Below are 21261 nucleotides of genomic sequence, written 5' to 3'. Positions count from 1 at the left end.
AGGAATTGCAAATCAGGAGAGAGGAAAAAGGAAAAGGAAAATAACGAATGAGTTAACCCAGCCTTGAATAGTGAAACTTCAGGACGGGGGAGGGAGTAGAGGCTCTCTTCAGGTAAATAACTACCTTGAAAGTCAATAAATAGGGGAAATATATGTAAACATATAACATCGAGGAATACAGGAGCAATTGGCAAGCAGCAACTTTGGGGGTGCGCAGCAAGTTGTGCACCTGCTCAGAGGGGGTGTCTGATCAGAAGAGCAGCATCTCCCCCCTCTCCTTCCTCGATTAGTCCCCCGGAACGCACACTCCACACCCAAGGCGGTGCAGCCACCTCAGCAGCAGCAGTAGCAGCAGTAGCAGCAGCAGCAGCAGCAGCAGCAGAAGCAAAGGCAGCAGCGTCCACGCCAACCAAGGCGGCAGCAGCTGCCTGCCTCTGGCCCAGCCCCGCGCGGCGGCTCCCCCTCTCTCCCGCGCCCTGCCTGTCTTGCGTGTGCGTGTGCGTGTGCCCAGCCTCAGCGTGAGGGGCACCTGCTCGTCTGGGCGCTCGGAGGAGGCAGCCTGGCCCCAGAGCTGCCCAGAGCTGCTGCCGCCGCCGCCGCCGCCGCTTGCAGGCGCCGGATTCCCAACGCCGCCGCCTCTGTCGCCGCCGCCACCACCGCGCCTTGCCCGCCGGAGTTGGGCTCGGTGGGGCTTTCCCTCCCGCGCAGCCCCGGTCCTTCCCCGGCTGCCAGCGAGTCAGCCTGGCTCCGAGTCACGTGTCAGTGCCTGAGGCAGAGACTGAGAGAAAAAAATCGCGCTTCATTCCTTCTTCCACCGCCATACTGTATTTTATCCTAAATCTCATTTTTATTCCAACATTTTACTCCCGCTCGGTGAGTACCTTTCTCAGTGGCATTCTTGTCCTATTCTTTATTTTTTGTCCTTCTTTTTGTTTTTGGTTTTTTTCTTCTTTTTAAAAAAAATCCACTTCTTTGATGATTGTTTATATTTGGGAAAGCTGAAAGAGCATGGTTTTGAGCCTTTTCCGGAATCCAAGTTTTTCTAGCATGCGATCGTTCTGTAGACAAGGTGCTGTGTCTGGGAGTCCACGGCCACCGTGCCCGCTGGGAGCGACTCCCAAGTCCAGCAAGAAATGCAACTGGTTTTATGAAAAAAAAAAAGAGAGAAAAAGAGAGATGTAAAGTATGGTGCCTATTTTTTCCCTTTGTAAACTGGAAAAAAGCATGTTTCTCTTTTTTTTTTTGCATACTTTTTGTGATGACATTCTTTTTGGTATAGGTGGGATTTTATGGCAGTGTTTACAAGTTTGTTGGTCTTGTGATATTGGTTTAAAACCATTGGGCAAAAACGTTAATTTTCTATTTTTTATGCCCTTTTTGGAAGCCGGTGAGAAAAAAATTCGTTTTTTCCCCCTCTTGTTTTTGCTACCTATTGATAACATGAAACTTTTCTTGCAGCTGGTTACTGGGATCATTTTTAAACAAAAAAAAATATATATATATATATACTTTTTCCCCCCTCTCCTTTATATTAACTATGACTTTTGCACATCTGCCTTTTTATTTTATAAAAAACCGAGATAATTTTATAATAGATATCCTGATATCTATATCTATATTATCCCTTCTTCCTCCTTTTCCCCTTCCCATAAATCAATTTTCAAATGATGGCAGTGGAAGGTTTTTCTGGAAAAAAAATGAAGTGCGGTTTGGTTTCCTTGTCAACGGAGGATGAAGTGAACAACTGAGCAGCTTGCAGAGGAGCAGGTACTTGGTCCCCTTGGAGGCGTTCCTCGGGTGTGCGGTGGCATTGCTGGTCCTGGCCAAGAAATGTGTGTGGGTGCGTGTGTGTGTGGGTGGGTGCCTGTGTGTGTGTGTGTGCATGTGTGTATAAGCAAATTGGGCTGTGTCAGTGGGAGAAAGCTGCACCGGGAGCCAGGAAAAAAAAAAAAAAAAGAAAGAAAAAAAAAGTCCTTTCTCTTCCTTGGGATGGCTTTTTCAGAAGTGCGCAAAATACAGTCGTTCCCTGGCTGAGCTCAGGTCGTGTCCGCAGCGGGCGGCATCTGCTCTGCAGCCCTTGCGGGCTGGGACCTCGCTCGCCAGTGAGCTCGGTTAAGTTCTCATAGGGCTACTTGCCAGACTCTTAGGGGTGGTACCGTCGGGCCGATCCCTTAAAACACCAGGAACAAGAGGGGAAAGGCAGCAGGGATAGTGTCTGCTGGATGGGCTGGCTAAGGACCAGAAGGCAGGAGCCACAGATATTTCCACAGCCTTGAGGGTGGAACCACTACCCCCCCTCTACCCTCACTCCCCACCCCCCCATTAGCCCATGAGTAAACAGCGCAGTAAGTCTAGGGTCTCTACTGCTTGTTGCCAAAGGCTTTCTTTACCTTCTCACTGGTCCATCTTGGCTTTGGATCTTTTGCTGTTCTCTTACGTTGATATCAAGGGATTGCTGGCATCTTCCAGGGAATGGAGAAATACTTAGATGATGGTCGCTTGGGCTTACTGTGGAGGAAGAAATAGTTACTTTGTACGAATGAAACTACACTGGTCTGGTACAAAATAACCTTTCATTTAACTTTTAAAGGGGCGATGCTCCTTTTGTGTGATGGATCCTGTTTAAAGGGTGTCCCCCTGACCCCTGGGGACAGGGCAGTGGTGAAGGGCTGTTGATGGCGGTTGATAGTGAGATGTTGTTAGCATTTAAGTCCTCAGTGTTGACTGAATCTATTCTATGATGTTTTATGATTGTCTTGTTCATTTGCAGTATAAACTAGCACCACTTCTCATTAGTTGGCAATTAAAAAAAAAACAAGTCATTTCTGTATTTCACACTGGGACCAAATCTGCTGAGAAATTTACTACCCAAGTAAATTTAGCAAAAGGCATTAAGTTCTAAAATTGTGTTATTTAAAAAAATGATTTTTAAGTTTTGATTTTCTTCTTTTGTCTCCTCCCCCTTTACCTGTAAAGTTCAGCTTTTAGTAATAATAACATATAAATGATAAAATAGACATTTAGCAAATGAAATAACTTTCCTTCTCAGATTAAGTTTTCTTCTAAGTTATCTATAGGAATAAAAGTAGCAAACAGAAAGACCTGTGACAAAGTGCCAGCAGTAACAAACTTTGTAATTCAAACAAATATTTCATTGAGTTGGCAGCCCTCTTTATGTGTAAAATGAAGTTTTGTGCCTTATGTTTGCTCTTCCAGGTGAATGAAAGTAGACTGAAATAGTTCATTTATCTGTAGACAATAGTGTAATATCTAGAAAGCTATATTATTTTTACAATATATGCATGTATCTCCAAGATTTTTGAAAGGTCCATCATATTTGAGTTATTTTTGTATTCATAGTAGCTATTCTCATGGCATCTGTTCTCTGTGGAAAAATTCCTATTGTGCTTTTGCACGTCAAGGGACAACATTTTCCTGTCTATGAACACCAGTCATGAGATGAAGTAAATCCTAAGATTTGAAGCCAATATAATATTATGAAGCCTTAAATACAGATTTTTCTGATTCCCTGCAGTCAGTTCATTACTCAAAGATAGCCTTTCATATGGTTCATAAAGCTCACACAAACCATGTTTAAAAAGAAATGTGTAACATTCTGATTCATTATGATTAAAACTCATTTTAATCATAACATTAAAATTTATTTTAATCACAATGACATACTTAAGTATGAATGCATATTTTAAAATGAAAGATAATTTATGTAATAAAATAAAATTTAAAATGAGAGATAATTTATTTTTGTAGGGTATGTATGTTGAAGTAATTTAGTCATTTAATTCTTGTAGAAGAAAGAGACAGCATGTAAGAAAGAAATAGCTAGAATGATCCTAAGTTTATGTTAGTTTGTATTATGAGATTAAGCAAAACATTTGCTGTACAGTCTGATATTTTCAATGTTTCACTGAAACCATACTGGAACCAAAAATGATTGACAGAACATTTTAATGTGAAGGAAACAAAGGTAATATTAAGAATGTGTGTGTGTGTGTGTGTGTGTGTGTGTGTGTGTGTGTTACTGTTTTACTTGTTTACTGTTGATTGCTTTTCATTATCTGTATTAAAGTTCTGTGACACTCAATTCTCATTATTCCTCTATGGTGAGTCAAACTGGGAGTTCTGAAGCTCTGTAAACCAGGTGATCATTCCTTCCATGAGTTTTTGGCTTACAATTGTTGGACATAGGATACTGGATATAGCACCGCCTACTGGCTTCTCATAGGAAAATGCATAGTGCTTGCAATGTCCAAGCAAACCATTTGGATTCTGATCGATATTAATCATGCATTTCCCCCCATTACTACTCACTGAGGAGCAAAACAAACAAACAAATCAAAAAGTACACACACCACCTAATTTTTGTTTTCAAGGGAAATAGGAGTGTCTGAGGAAAATAGCAGGTATAATTGAATGATGGACCACGGGCTAATCTCAACTATTTTAATACATTGTGGAAAAATGACCAGAAACCTAAAATAACCTATTAAATATTCTAAATTTTTCTATAGATTGCCAAAAATGTGCATTTTAAAAAATGTCCTAGATTACAGAATGAATTATAGAGTTTCTGTAGTATAATCCTGACCATTGTAGGGTAAGAAAATCTTATGTAAAACTCGTATGTGCCCCTGTGTATCTGTGTGTGAGTGTGTGTTGTCCAAAAGTACTTACATAAATAAATTTCCATCATTAAAGACAAGTAATTTTGGATTAAAATGTAAGCTTGCATACAATTAATCAAGTTATGCATGTATGCACACACAAAAACACATATATTATGAATTAATTGGTCTCTTTGGTAGTGTTTTTATAAGTTAGAGCAAAGTTACCAGCATATCTTTTACATACACTATATTATCAACTACAGAAGAAATGTTACTTAGCTATAAACATGATAATTAGTTTATTACTTTTATAAAAGACAAGTAGCTAAAAGAGAATATTTCTAAGGAAAACAACAGTATGAAAATAATGACCTATAAAAAGAATCTGACATTCCAGTTTATACTTCTCCAGTTAAAAAGAAATGTGTGTTATTTGTATAGCTATTTCTTAACTGAAATGCTTTCAACAATCCATTAAGAAGTGTATGGAAATACAGGGGGACTACTGTTACTTTTTTTTGTTGTTTTTTTTTTGGCCAGTCCTGGGGCTTGGACTCAGGGCCAGAGCACTGTCCCTGGCTTCTTTTTGCTCAAGGCTAGCACTCTGCCACTTAAGCCACAGCGCCACTTCTGGCCATTTTCTGTATATGTGGTGCTGGGGAATCGAACCCATGGCCTCATGTATATGAGGCAGGCACTCTTGCCACTAGGCCATATCCCCAGCCCCTACTGTTACATTTTTGAGATCTTTCTACCTGTCATGCTTTACTTACTCTTTGCTAATATTGTAAGCAACCAATTATTCAGTACATCAAACCAAATAAACTACATCTTAAGTCTTCCATAAGCTCCATTATAGAACCCAAAGTGAAATGAAGTATTTAGTGTTATTTGGAAAAGACTGAAGAATGCTAGGAAAAATACCTTATTATAATTTAATCTATTCTCTTCTCTGGCTTTGGAAACTTTTATTTTTGACTAGTTGTGACTTTACAATGTACAACTATTTCTTCACTTCTTTTATCACACTAGAATTAAGAAAACCATATTATGCGTTAATGAGAATGAGGTTGTGATGAATTTTCCTCTCCTTATTGCCCTCATACACACACACACACACACACACACACACACACACACCAAACATAATTCCTTGACCTGCAGCTTTCATTGATAGACTCCTATTGTAAACATTATCGATTATTTGCAGTGTGTTGCTCAAAAGCTTTATATTTTTCACTATTTGGAATGATCTTATGAACTAATAAATTCCTATTTAATAATCCACAGATGTAACATAAAGTTACAGATAGTGGCAATGACAATAATAATTTTCATTGTACTGTGATTTGAGAACAATAGTAAATAAAATAAAAATTATTAGTGATTTTTGGATGTACAATTATCCGTTACATATTTAGCAGATGTTTTCTAAATATATTTGTCATATTCTTTTTTATGAGAAATAAATATTACCCAAATATTGGCAACTTTTAATAGCTTCTTAGTCTTGTCTTTGAATTCATAAGAACAAAAAGAGAAGTTTTGTTTATCTTTTTGTTTTGCTACACTTACTTAAACGTATCAGAATTATATTTGGAAAATTTTCTTTTGCATCTTCTAATTCTTCCCACATTTTAAAAAGTTCTTGTTTGTTTGCTTACTTTCTTGCTATTTTTTCTGAGAATGAAACCTAGAAAATACGAAAAAAAAAGATTGTTTATTTGCTTGTTTTTTTGGTTTAATTTAATATCCTATCCACAGAAATGACAGAGGGAAATTTTTGTATTTAGGATGAATCCTCTGAATTGTTCTTGGAAACTTTACAGTTTGTATTAAGTCTGAGAATTATTTCCTTTTAACTACACATAAATATTAGCAAAGACAACAAATACAGGGGACATAGAAACCTGTCTTGTTTTCTGCAACTTGCAGGGGACTGCCTCACCAACATTCCTGCACTAATGAAAGAGTAAATGCTATATCTGAATATTTTAGGTAAAATTACAATTAAAGCCAGGCTCCAGTGGCTCATGTCTGTAATTCTAGCTATTTAGCAGGCTGCGATCTGAGGACTGTGATTTGCATCTAGCCTGGAAAGAAAAGTCTGTGAGACACTTGTCTCTAATTAATGAGAAAAAAAGCTGGGAGTGGAGGAATAGCTCAAGTGGTAGAGTGCCAGCTTTGGGTGGAAAAAGCCAAGTGAGAGTGTGAAACCCTAAATTCAAACCCTAGTAAGAGCCCATTCACAGACACACACACACAGACACAGACACACACACACACACACACACACACACCACAATTCACTTAATTGATCAGTTTATAATCTTCCTTGCAGACTAAAGTAGCTGCATTTTTGACAAAACATAACAGTGGAGATTGTTTATATTAGTACATCATCTGGGTACTTAAAGAAAATGTTTACACATATTTTGATAGCCATATGTTAAATTATAACAGAAGCCACATAGTTCTGAGTTAGTTTGGAAATTGTTACTAGGCAGGACTAGAGAAAGGCTATTTATATTCATTAAATTGAGAAGGGAGAAAAAGGAATTGGGGAGGCCAAACATTTATTGGTATGCTGGCTGAATGTACTTCCATCCATTCTTTCTTTTGGTGAGTAGGTAGTCAACTTTTGTTTGCATGTTGGAGAAAACTGAGCTGCAAAGATAACACAATGAGTCCAAAGTGCCCAGATGTGGTAAGGACACTTTTTGCAAGAGAATCCTTCATTTGAGGAGAGATTTTTTTGTGGCTTTTTTTTATTTCTTAATCTAAAACAATTATGCTAGATGTATTATTTAAGATGACTGTAGGTTGCAAATTTCCATTAATATATGCCTTTTAGTAGTGAGTACTTGAGCCAGAAATAATAGAAAGAGATTTGAATACATGTTCACACACATATTCATACATCTTTCCAGGACCATCAGATTTTCTGAGAAAAGTCAAGTAAATGGAAATGTAGGAGTTAACAATAGTGTTTCATGTCGAGACAAAATAGATAGTTTTCTGTCTATGGTTGGCTTTTCATAGGTCCCTCAGAAAAGCATTCAACATTTAACCAAGTACAGAATATAATCTCTATTCATAAAGCCTTTACACTGTGATGTGGAAAATTAGTCTTTTGCACAAGGGAAAACAAACAGCTAATTCTTTCATAACACAGTAAGCCTAAAAATAAAGGTGTTTCTCCTGTCTACCAACATCTCACTATTAACATCATCTCCAACTCAGATTTCACTTAGACATGTTGGTGTGTGAGCTGTTTCAAGCTGATTTTATCTGTTTGTTAATACAACAAAATACATATAACTGTAAGATGTTATTTTAGGATGCTGTGTTCAATTGCTTTTGCAAATGTGTGAAAAAAGCCTTTCATTATTTAAATAGTTTATTTGGAACTTGAGGAAGTGGATATTTTCAAGAATGAGTAGCTACATGATTATGAAGGCAGTGTAAAAGAGAAAGAAATGGATTTTTGAGATCTTTGATGACAAGTCTTTAAGTCCATAAAATCACTGAGTTTGGAGGCCTAGAAAGAAGAAAGAATAAACTTGATTCAAGTTTGGAAATTAGTCACATTAAACTCCTTCCCAAGAAATGCACTCACTACATTACGTATGTAACTGTAAATTTACATATGTATCTTACGTATGTAACTGTACATAACCTTTACAATAAGAAATATATTTAAAAATCCTTCAGTGATAATAAGCAAACAAAAGTCTGATATGGTTGAGGATTGCATAGTTCATTTTTGTATATAGCACACATTGAAGTTCAGACATTAAATTTTAAGTGAAAAGATCAGGGTGCAAGTAAATTTCAGATCTATAGGTTAAAACACACAGCTAGAAGAGATATTGTGAAATCATCTACATAACAATTTTAAAAGACCATAAATGAATCATCCAAAGTCATATATAAGGTAAAGCTATACTTTTCTACTTAAGTATAAAGGAGACAGTTAAAAGGCAGGAAAATTAAAAATAGGAAAAAACCACTGAAATTTAGATGAATGTATGTGTATTAGAAAAAGAAGGAAAAAAATTGTAGTGTTCAGCAGAGAATGCATAAGCTCAAAGGAAAAAGAGGGCTGGTCTGACATAGGCTTGCTTGAATCAATGGGCAGAATCAACGTTAAGATGAAATCAGTGAAGGAGAGATATCAGAACTGATCAAGTGAATAGGTGACGTGTGATTCTGGACATGTTATGGCAGCATCACAGAGTTCCCCAAATGAAATAAAGCAATAGTACCAACTGAATGCACTTGAATGCACCAATCAACTGACATATAGCATTCCTTAATCAAGTTGACCAGAGTTCGTTAGACAACTAGGTGATTCTTAGTTTGGTCAGAGAAAAATACAAGATGAGCCTGGTTGTCTCTTTTCACGAGAAAGTAAGGAAATGACCCAAGACAAACAGGGTTTTTAAATATAAGCAGCATCTAATTTGAAGTACCTCCAAAAACTGCCAGATTTGAGCTAACTTGAGAACATCAAGGTTGAATTCAACAGACTATAGCACAGTGAATCGAGTAAGATCTATCACTTCATAGTAGTGCTTAAAATAAAAAAATGCATATGTAAGAAAAAATGTGGCTGTTACTACGTTGAAATCTCAGTGCCTACATGTTTTGGAATAACTACAGTCAGTTGATTGATAGACGATTTTTAACTTTCAGTTAAAGGCACTGAATACCTGAATAAAACCCATTTCTTCATTTACTCACATATGCTTTGCCCTTTTCAGATACTTCCTAACTCTTTCAGATCTCCAACCGTGTTGACAGAAGAAGTGGTCCAAATTTGTGTTGACTGATGTCTAGAATCTTTTATAGACATCATGTTTATCTACATTTCTTTGTTGCATCTCCCTATGCCTCTTTTATTCCCCTAGTCCTGGGGCTTGGACACAGGGCCTGAGCACTGTCTGAGGCTTCTTTTTGCCCAAGGCTAGCCCTCTACCATTTGAGCCACAGCATCTCTCCTGGCCTTTTCTGTTTATGTGGTACTGAGGAATCAAACCAAGGGCTTCATGCATGCTAGGCAAGCACTGTACCGCTAAGCCACATTCCCAGCCCTATCCTATGCCTCTTAATCTATCTCGTGGGATAGGTGTAAGTCCAGTCCCAAATTGAAAATAACTACAATCATAGTGAGAAAATTAGGGGAAAATTCACATTTGTGTTAGTTTAGTGAATACAGTAGCATCACTTCCTCTAGTAACAGAGCCTGTTTCCTAAATGGCCCAAGAAAGCCCATTACATTCACAGGACATACACTCTGTGAAACAAAAAGGAGAACTTTGTTCAGGCAGTGAATGCTTTGTAGAAAGACTTAAATAAATCTGGGCTGGAAAAGGAGGCAAAGCCAACTCCATGAGACAAATAGAGTAAGAACTGATAAGATGAGATGAGAGCCTGATGGTCATGATGAAATGAATAGCAGGCTCATTATTTTTAATAGAATGGGAACAGTGCAAGGATGGATGGTTTTGGTCAGAGGAGAATATTGTATTTCTAGATTTTGAAATAGAGCAGAAACAAATGATGAACTGTTTCGGAGTGTAGTAAGACATGCTGCTAACTAAGGACGATGCTGCAGACACTGAGAAGTTAAAATATTGTGAAGGGAGGCTGAGTGTGAAAGATACACTTGACAACTCCATAATTGGATGACAGAAAAAAGTGCACAGAAAAGTTATAACTATGATATTTTAAAGTATTAGCAACTTTTTTTCAGAATTTATAATCAACCACTACAAAAAAGGTCTTTAGTCTTACCTTTAGAACCTTCTAAGGAAAACATAAATATGTGTACTTATTTTAGTTACATACAAAATCTATTTTTTTTAAAGAAGTCCAAAAAGACAGTGAATATGGCCACTGCTATTTCTATTGCTGCCACTACTATGGTTTCATTCTATTTGTGGTCTAACCTTGTAGATGAAAACTTAAATTGATGTTCATATTACTGCTTCATCTTTGAAACATCTTGTAAGAATCTTACTATCTAGACAACAATATTTAGGAGAAACTTTAGGATCATATATTTCAGTGATAGTAAATGGTTGGGTGGATATAATTCTCAAATCCAGGACTCTATCACTCTACAGTATGAACTACTGTGCCTTATTTACCAGATGGGGATTGGGGGGGGGGACTTTGATTTACACATCAATAGGTCAGTGACACTTGCTAATAAAATAGACACATTCTCATGATTAATGCATTTGCATTAACTCCCTATGTACAAAAGATTATTAGAAACCAACAAGGCTTTAGAACTGTGCTACAATAGGGTCTTATTTTGGCTACTCCTTCATTCCCAAGTCTTCCATAACGGCTTTCTCTGTGGGCAAAATATTTTCTAGGCAGTATTTTGTAGAAATCAATTTTATCAAAATCAGTATGTTTTTTGAGCTTTGTCTGAAAAAGTTTAAAAACCAAAGAGAAATGGAGCGCTCATGAACTGACAACTTAATAGTGGAAGGAAATGGTATATACCAAGAGTGAAAACACACACCCTCCTGGGTATTAATGAAACTATAAGACATTGTTTATGGCTATTTAATTAAGACATCTGAAAGGGTTGAAATACAATGTCTTTGGCTCTGATGATTTGTTATGGTTATTCATGTGGGAGAATTGCTTGTTCTATTTTCTTTATGTTGTTTTCCAAAGCCAGAAAGTGTGGTATTGGTAAACAGAAGAGGGATAGAAGGAACTAGCAAGGATAGACAGCCAAACAACTGTGAATAAAATTTTGAAGTCAAAACCAAAAGATATCATTCTGAGAAAAACAGCACTAAAGAGCTACAATTAATATGTTTTTATATTTGCGTACATTTTATTCTTTATGTAGTCTATTGTACACTATAAAGGAATTCAGTTCTGAAATATGCTTAGGTAACTCAAAATTTCAAATAATATATATTACTAGAAACTAATGAGTAGCTCAAAATATATGAAATGAAGTAGAAATGTCTGTTTTCAGATGTTTTTTCTCATTTTTTCATTGTGTAAAATAATGGGTTTCACTATAATTGTTTTCATCATGACATTTACTCCTTTCCTCTCCCCATTTCACTGGAATTGCTAACAAAATAGCTGCATTTTTAATTTAAATGAGATCAGTGCCCTAAGGTTATGAAATTATTTTCAATTTCAGTTCATTTCTGAGCCCTTCTATTATATCTACCATATTTTAATTTCAGAGTTGCCAGCTCTTCCTTTCACATTCAAGACCTTGCCCCATACATTGGTTCAAGTTTAGGATGCAAGTATGAAAAGGGGGAAATAAATGTGGATCAAGGGAGAGGAAAATAGGAGAAAGGGAAGCAACAGTCATGTAAAACAGAGTAGCTATATAAAAAATATGTAATACAAGTAATAAAGGAGACCATGATTGTCATATTAAATTCTATGGACAAAAGTGAAAAGGTAAAGTGAAAGAGATGAAACCAAGTTTTATATTTTATGTAGCCTGATGAATTTCCACCCACAATCATTATGTAATTACAGTAAAGTTCTATATTCTTATACTGCCATTTTGAAACTGTTTGCATTTTATACTTTGTATACTTTTATATATTTTATACTTCATACTTTCTACATATTTTAATGTTCTTGTCCCAATGTTACCACACAGGAGAATGCATATCTGAAGATTTAGAAAATTCTCAGTATTGTGTCATGTTCTAAAACTCTTTTTGACATCTTATTCCTTATCAGAGCTTAGCCAAAAGAGATTTTTTAAAATACCCTGTGATTGTTTCAATATTAGCTTTCACTTTTTATTAAGAATATAAATTGAAATCTATTCAAGTTCATTTCTTGCTAAAAAGCAATCCCAAGATACAGTCAGTTTAATAAGAAATACTAAATTTCTCTTGATAGTTACTGTTCTGTTACTGATAGGCACATTTACTAAATTTATTTTTTTACTCCGTTTCTACAAACTTTGGTCCTCTAGATTAAGAAATAACAAATTTCTTCAAATGGATAATGTTTTCATAGTACAGGCTTTCATATTAGGTGGTTTGTAGGGCACTTGTGCTTTGGTGAGAACTGTCCAGGATTCTGAAAAGTCATTTCTAATTTCAAAAACACAATGAGAAATATAACAGTGAATTTGTATACAGATTTAATAAACTTTTTTAACATCTTAGTTTCAGACATTACTTGGAAATTAAATACCAAGTTTCACCTCTCATATTTTTTGAATTCCATAAATGTAGGAATTACAGTGTTGAATAGTATAATACTGTATACTACTATAGGTAGGACTTCCACGATAAGGTATTATACTACTTTTGGATTACTATCAGTGCCCGAAATCCTGTTATATGTATTTATTGTGTGTTGGATTTCTGATCTTCTCCAAGATTCCAATTTCATAATAGTGTGGTTTATTTCAATGTAATATTGCATTTCTTAGGCATCATATGTCATAGAGAAAACATTCAATAACATTATGAATGTTGGAAGTCAGTCACCTGCAGCTCATGCTTGTAATCTTAGCTATTCAGGAGGTGGAGATCTGATGAGCACAGTTTAAAGTCAGCCTGGCAGCAAAGTTCACTAAACTCTTATCTCTAACTACCAAAAAGCTGGAAGGGTAATTGTGGCTCAAGTGATACCATGCTCACCTTGAGCAAAAAAGCTCAGAAACAGTGCCCAGGCCCTAAGTTCAAGCCCCAGGATTAGCACACACACATAAAAAATATGGTTGTTGGTAGCAACTAAAAACAATAACAATAGTAACAATAATAAAAAATGTATTTCTTGTCATCACAATTATATCAAATGTTGCACAAAGAAAATATAATTTCTCCTTCAGAAAGAATGGCTTAACCAGAAGTAAAGTATGTATATAATCATATGTGTATTTATGTAAATGTAAGTAATGTGTATATTACTTAGTTGCGATTTTTCCATGTACAAATTAAATATCATAGAAATACCTTGACTCATTTTTGCTAATGTTATTGGAAACTAATAGTATTTTTTTCATTTATTCTATGTATTATTGAGATATTTAAACTTAATTAGGTTTATTTGTACTTATTCAAAAAGTATAGTGCTTATTAAAACCCATAGTTGTGTCTTATTATACTTATTGGAAATAATATAACAGGTTAAATGGGTGCAGGTTATTATTAATTTTTGTGACTGGTTAAAATGCTCCTCTTTAAAGATACTAAATTGTATCAATGAGAATGTCCACAGTAGAGTGCCGCAAACAATTAATGCCAAGACAAATACAAAATCGCAGTAATGACGTTAGCAAGCACTCTACCATTGAGTGAGCTCCCAACAGCAGTGCTAATATACAGATTCCATACTATAGCTGGTTTTATTAACACAAATCTCATTTTAGGAATTGTTGATTTTATAAGAAAGATATATAAATACAAATTTAAAACAATTTATGCAGAAGCTACCATTTTATCTTGATCTTTGGCATTCTGCTCAAGCTTTATTAAAATATTCTAAGGCTGAATAAATTTAAAAACCACTTCTTTTATTCAGTGTTTTCCAAGAGTTTTAATATTCCCAATTAAATCTTAAAATACTTTTAGCAGTTAAGGGTAACCCAATTGGCAAAAAGATGTGTCACTTAAAATGTAGAAGTATTTTCAAATTGAGTAAAATAAAGCTCAAACAAAACATGATTAGGATTTTCTTCAGATATGTTTGAAACACCCTTTTAATGTTTATTTAAAATATGAAATTATTTATGAATTATGAAAATCAACGATCAAATAAAATAAGACTCTTTTTTACTATTCACAAAACATCCTCATGGTGATGTTTTGGGCAATTTCTTTGAATATTTTAGGTAAAATTAAAAGATATAACCAGGTATCAGTGGTGCATGTCTTAATTTTAACTACTTAGGTGGCTGAAAAGAGAGGATTGAGTTTCGAAGTGAGACAGAAAAATTGTTGAAACCCCAAAGTAACCATTGAAAAGAAGGAGTTGGGACATAACTCAATGCCAGCAGTAAATATGGGTTTTTATATTCAAAATCTGGCACTGTCAAAAAATAAGTACATAAATGAAATATTTAAACATACATTTTTAGTTTCAGTGAGGCAAATAGGATAACAATTTTATTTGTAATAATGAGCATGTATTTATTTATCTTTTCCTAATCTTGAATACGGTGTTAATTATAAAATATATTATCTTCATGTGACTTGATAAGTCTATTAATGTGTTTACCCAATATTTAAAAAAATATTGTTTGTCATTTTGCTACAACATGCTACATAATTAACACATGAGGATGAAGTAAACAGTACAAAAGAGTAGTAGATAATGAAAAATGATATGGAAGCATTGGTTGAAATGTTAACTTGTTTTTTAAATAATTAATTTAGAGGATAAATTTCTTCATGGAATTATAACTGTAAAACAGACCCAAATAAAATGAACAAAGTAAAGCCAGACAAAAATCAATTTACAGAAAGAAATGCCTTATATTTACAGGTTTTGAAAAAGAGGGAGTTGTTTGTTTGTTTTTTAGTTGAAAGTGATTTAGCATCTTTAATAAAGCTCATGAATCACCAATACTTTGGTGGAGAAATATAAGTCTTGGGTTTTTCTTTTCTTTATTGTCAAAGTGTGATACAGAAGGGTTACAGATTCATATGAAAGGCAGTGAGTACATTTCTTGTTCTACTTGTTACCTCCCCCCTCGTTTCCCAAAAGTTGTGCAGTTGGTTTACACCAAATGGTTTCTAAGTGTTGCTTTTTGAATGGTTTGTCTTTTTGGTCCTTATCTCTCAATTTTGGTATTCCTGCTCCCTTGCCCAGTTCTATTACCCTTATCAGACAATTTCCAGGGAAATCGGATATAGTACAGTGGTAGTGAGGGTACAGCCACAGGCAGGGACTACAAGAGAAACAAAACTAGACAAACCACTCAGTCAAACAAACAAACAAGGAAAAGAAGAAAAACAGTAGTACGAATTCACATAGCATGTTCAGAATAATTACAACAGTGGTAAAACTCTTGTTTCCATAACGTGGAGTTCATTTCACTTGGCATCTTCTTATATGGTCATATGGGTGCAGTTATTGGGGTATTTTGGTCTGCTACCATGACTAGCCTGTTCATGTACTAGCTATTCCCTATGAGGGACACCATAGGATTTATGTTTCTTTGGGTCTAGGTCACTTCACTTACTGTGATTTTTTTCCAAGTGCTTCCATTTCCTTATGAATGGAGCCATGTCATTCCTTCTGATGAAGGCATAGAATCCCATTGTGTACATGTACCACATTTTCCTGATCCACTCATCTAGTGAGGGGCATCTAGGTTGGTTCCATGTTTTAGCGATGACAAGTTGTGTTGAGATGAACACAGTTGTGCTAGTGGCTAGTGGCTTTAGTGTGGTCTTGGGTAGTCTTCTGAGTAGATGCCCAAAAATGGGGTTGCTGGGTCATAGGTGAGCTTTATGTTTAGCCTTCTGAGGAACTTCCACACTGCTTTCCAGAGGGGTTGAACAAGTTTGCATTCCCAACATTGTAGTAGAGCTCCCTTTTGGCCACATCCTCTCCAGCATTTATTATCATTACATTTCCTGATAATAGACATTCTTACTGGGGTGAGGTGGTATTTCAATGTTGTTTTGATTTGCATTTCTTTAAGGTCAGTGATGTAGAGCACCTTTTCATGTGACTCTTGGCCATTCTCATTTCCTCCTCTGAGAAGTCTCTTTTTAGGTCCTTAGTCCATCTGCTGAGAGGGCTGTTGGTTCTTTGGTTATTTGTTTTGGAGGAATTTTACTTTTCGAGTTCTGTGCATATTTTAGATATCAGGCCTTTGTCCTTTGTACGGCTGGTGAAGATCTTTTCCCAATCTGTGGGCTTTGTATTTATCTTGGAAGCTATATCCTTTATCCTGCAGAAATAAATGGAAAGCCCACAGAGTGTTGAGTTTTAACTCAGAAAGTCTTGTCATTTGCTGTTTTAGATACTAAAATATTATGACATATATTAAATTTTATTATGGGCATTTTTGTCTTTTTGATACACAGTGGGATAATCTACTTTGCCATGCACAATTGTGACTATTTCAGTTACTTCATTTTTTTGTCTTTTATTATGCTGTTATGTTATATGGCAAGTAGTAACCAAGGGCCAGTGGTTTCTAACTGTAATTCCAATTTGAGGATTGTTATTCAAAGCCAGCCCAGGCAGAAAAATTGTGTGAAAAATCTTATCTCCAATTAAACACCCAAAACTTGAAAATGGAGCTAGGGCTCAAGTCATAAAGTGCTAGTCTTTAGCAAAAAAGTTTAGAGTACTCACTACACACACAAAAGAAAGGAAAGGAAAGAGAGAGAGAGAGAGAGAAAGAAAAAGAAAGAGAGAAAGAAAGAAGGAAAGAGAGAAAGAAAGAAAGAAAGAAAGGAGGAAGGAAGGAAGGAAGGAAGGAAGGAAGGAAAGAAGGAAGGAAGGAGAGAAAGAATTCCACTGAATGAAAGTAGCAGATTTATTTGATGCTTAATTTTTTCAATGTAGTAACACTGTATAAACCTCTAATTTATACATATGTTCATAGTTTTGTGTATATTTTTATTAGAAGAAAAGTAAGAAAAGTTGGCCATGCTCAGGTGGCTCACTTCTGTAGTCCTAGTTACTCAGGAAAGTGAGATCCAAGAATTGTGGTTCAGTACCAGGCCCAGCAAGAAAGTCTGTAAGACTAACCAGCGGAAAGTGGATGTGTCCGGCTATACTGATTGTAGGGGACAGCCCTACATGCTTCTCCCTCTCAAAGGAGGCCAGAGCGTGTCCCGATTGGGGCTAAGCTGAGATGGGGTAGAGTCGGCGATACCACCCATCCCAAAGCCCCCCTTATGTTTAAGAGCAGACACTGGACATGGAGATTTCGGGGAGCTGTCTGATGGACTTTCGACTTCCATTTATTTTTGGGGTGGACAACTACATTTAAAGCAAGAATGATGGCAAGAAGGAGAGGGACTTGGGGCGGCTAGCTGGACATTAGTGATTGGCTGATCTGGGCTGTCCATCAAGAGTGGCACCCTAGGACCTCCCCCACAGGCTGACGTCATACCCCAATAGAACCGCCCCTGGGCCCAGGCAGCACCATCTTGGAGACAGACAGGTGGATCCAAGACGGAGACGGGAGGCGGGGCTGGTCCAGAACTACTCCTTCCGGTTCCGGACCAGACCGGAAGGAGGTAGGAGTGGTTAACAGCCAAGCAGCTCCAGGGCTGGAGAAGGGGCAGGACTCTCCGGACTGCCCCCTTAAAGGTACAGCCAGAGCATAACAGATATGACACTGGCTCAAAGTGGCAGAATGCTATCCTTATGTAAAAGAGCTCACAGACAGCACCAAGGCCTTGAGTTCAAGACCTACATCCAACAAAGAAAAAAAATAGTTTATAGTTCAATCAGGAAGATGGATTTGTTTTCCAATACTAGTTGTACTTATATGAGATTACATAAAACAAAAATTCAAGGATATATTTTGTGTGTTCTTTTGATATATTTTCAGAAGCAATCTCAATAATTGTAATTTTCAAGATGTCGCAATAACCTAACCCTTAGGAAGTATGATTATGCATTAGACTATTTTGTAGAATATTTTCCTTGCTGAGGCAAGACATTGTGAACATCAAGTTTGAAAGAATTTTCCAATATCTATTTTGTACATGTTTGAAATGTTGCAGTGATTTGTTAATATTTTAATCGCTTCTTGGGGCATTTGGTTTTATCACAAATAATAGCCTTTTGGGATATGTGAACGATGGGTAAAAATCTCTTGGTAGATGCAACACAAAAGGGGTGGTGAAATCAACTATGAGTTGGTTATGTGAAGCAACAGAACAAATAAATGTTGGTTATTTGCAAATAGGGACACATGGATGTGTGAGGTACATTCATGGCACTTGCCACTCATCTCCCAGGTGATCTGGGTTTCTTCCCCTCATAAAAAGGCTATCAATGCTCTGAAGCTTTCCAGAGAAGAGATGCTGCTCATGCAGTTTCCTTTGAAGTCCTGTGAGGTTGCCAGGATGACTGTAGTGAGCTAAAAATTCAAAACCACTTGGAATCTTGTGTTTGGCTTTTCTTATTTAATTTAATATACATCTCTTGTCAGAATCATAGAAGAAAGTCAAAATTTTTCTAGCAGATTATTCTACATGAAATTTTTGATTTTTAAATATATGGTTGTTCTGGAGCTTATACTCAGCCTCAGTATTATGGGCAGATGTCCCACCACTTGAACCTTGTTTCAGGTTCATTTGTTTTTCATTAGTTTTCAGATAGAGTCTTGTGCTTTTTAGCCAAGTGACAACCTGGGATTGTAATTTAATGCACATACTTCCCAAGGAGCCAGCACGCATGGATTCTGCTTGTTGAGATTGGATATTACTAACTTTTTTATATCCAGGGAAGGACTCAAAGTGTTAATTTGATTCCTGACTCTAGGTAGCTGGAATTGCCAGTATACAAAATCATGCCAGGTAGTCCTTTTAAAATTCTTAAACTTTTATTTGCTCATGGGTTAAGATGGGTTTTCTTCCACCACATTGTCCATGGCCACAGTATAAAATGGTGCTACTTAAGCTGGGTTTGGTGGCTCACACCTGTAATCCTAGCTACTCAGGAGGCTGAGATCTGATGATTGCGGTTTGAAGCCAGCCCAAGCAGAATAGGCCCCATGAGATTCATTTCCAACTAACCATTCAAAAACTGGAAGTGGCTCTGTGGCTCAAGTTGTACATTGCTATCCTTGGGCACAAAGAGACTCAGGACAGTACCCAGACCCTGAGTTCAAGGCCCACAACCAATAAAAAATTAAATTAATTTTTAAAAATGTTGTTACTTGTGTGATCCACACTCTGTAGGTTGCTATGTTTGAGTCCAGGAATTGAGACTCCTACAGCTATTTTCCTAAAGCAATTTTATGCCTTTCTTACGTCTTTGTGTATTCTCTTGCATTTTTCTGGTAATTTATTTTTATTACATTTTACAAAGTATTTGCTTGCCAGTTGTTGAGAGCTAAAATAAAAGGAGCACTCAACACAGATTGCCTTAGAACTACCGCTATACAAAAACACATTGCACTCAGCCTATGTTTCATGCCAATCATTCACTGTCTTTTCCATCAGATATTATTGATAGAGTGTGTCATTGATACAGTGCATAAATAAATGCTAGCCTCATTCTCAAAGGGCTCACAATCACATGGAAAACTCTCTTTATGATAGCAATTGTCCCAATCCTTATAAAATCAATGAGCATTTCTAGAGTTTAATTGTATTTATTTATACTGACAACCTGTTTATTTAATATATAACCTGTTGTATTATATATAACTTGTGTATTCATGGATATGTGTATATATACTACTTTTAACAAATAAAATTGTGTGTGATTGACTAAAATTTGAAAAAAAAATTACAAATGTATCACACTACTTTTGTAATCCAGTTGCACTAAATGAGAATGTAGAAATGTCATGTTGACCCTATTATTCTTTGTTCTGAGTATAAAGAGTAGAATCATCTGTTGGTGGATTGAGCTCAAAAACCAAGAGGAAAAGCACACACATAAAAATACATGTTCTTCCTTTCAGTGAAGTATATGGAAGATTTTGATTTCTTAATATCCATCTATAATGTGATGCAACTAAAGCACTAAGAGTTTTCCTTTTTTTGCTAAGATCTTCCTTCTTCACCAAGATCAAATATATTTTGACAATCTCTTTTATTACAAATTCATATGAATTTTTATTACAGCATATTATTGCTACCTACATACTGCCAGAATGTCTGCATAGTCCTATTAACATCCATTTTATCTAAATGAAGTCATTCTGCTCTATATTTGTCAACTTGTTTAATTCATGTTAGGATTTAGAAAACTGTTGTCTTTCCATACTGTGTACCACAGAGCATGATGTGATACTTGCTCCTTTATAATATTTGCTGAATTCCTAAATGTATCTTTTTTGTTCATGCCATATGTTCTACAGCTGCCTACGGTTTCTTTATGAAGCTTATGTGAGTATTTATGTAATCATTTCTAAAAATAATTTTCTCTGAAGACATAATTGCAGTCATCCAAAAGAGTGTTTGGTATGACTAACTTTAAAAAATAATTTATAACTGTTTTTGAATTATTACTATGGGCTAGGCACATAGTTTTTTTGTTTGTCTTTCTAAGAAAAGTCCCTGGGAGCTGATTATTTTTGTTCATGTTTTATAGAAGATACCCTGGAGGCTCAAGAGCTTAAGTCACTTGCTCATGCTGAGACAGCCAGTGACTAACAGAGCTGAAACTTAAGGTCAGTCTGACTCTGGGAGCCTCTGACCCATTTGATTACTCATATATCATGTTAGATGTTATGTTAACTGGCATAAGATTATTTTCAAAAGAATCCTTTCATTTTACACTGGTAGTTACTTTTTATGTCTAACAAAAACACCCACTAATACTTCCAAATGTGTTCAAATCCACTGGTCACAGTGTAATGTTTTCTTATTTCGGTGGGTTATTTATTTTAATATAATGTAAAATCCAGAGCAGGCATTATTTCCTGTTCCTAAACCCTTTTTATAATAATAATTACTTA

At 36.0% G+C, this 21261-nt stretch overlaps 1 protein-coding gene across 1 annotated transcript in view; it reads left to right on the top strand.

Moving 5' to 3' along the window:
* Positions 1 to 665: 665 nt before the first annotated feature.
* Ralyl (RALY RNA binding protein like) overlaps positions 666 to 21261 on the top strand; it is a 641793-nt gene continuing 621197 nt past the window's right edge. The window contains exon 1 of the mRNA XM_048358653.1: positions 666 to 873. The gene's annotated coding sequence lies outside the window, so the exon portion shown is untranslated. The remainder of the gene's footprint in view (positions 874 to 21261) is intronic.

This window comes from Perognathus longimembris, chromosome 12, assembly GCF_023159225.1.
Source record: "Perognathus longimembris pacificus isolate PPM17 chromosome 12, ASM2315922v1, whole genome shotgun sequence".
Taxonomy (NCBI): Eukaryota; Metazoa; Chordata; class Mammalia; order Rodentia; family Heteromyidae; genus Perognathus; species Perognathus longimembris.
This window is presented reverse-complemented; position numbering and strand designations above follow the sequence as displayed.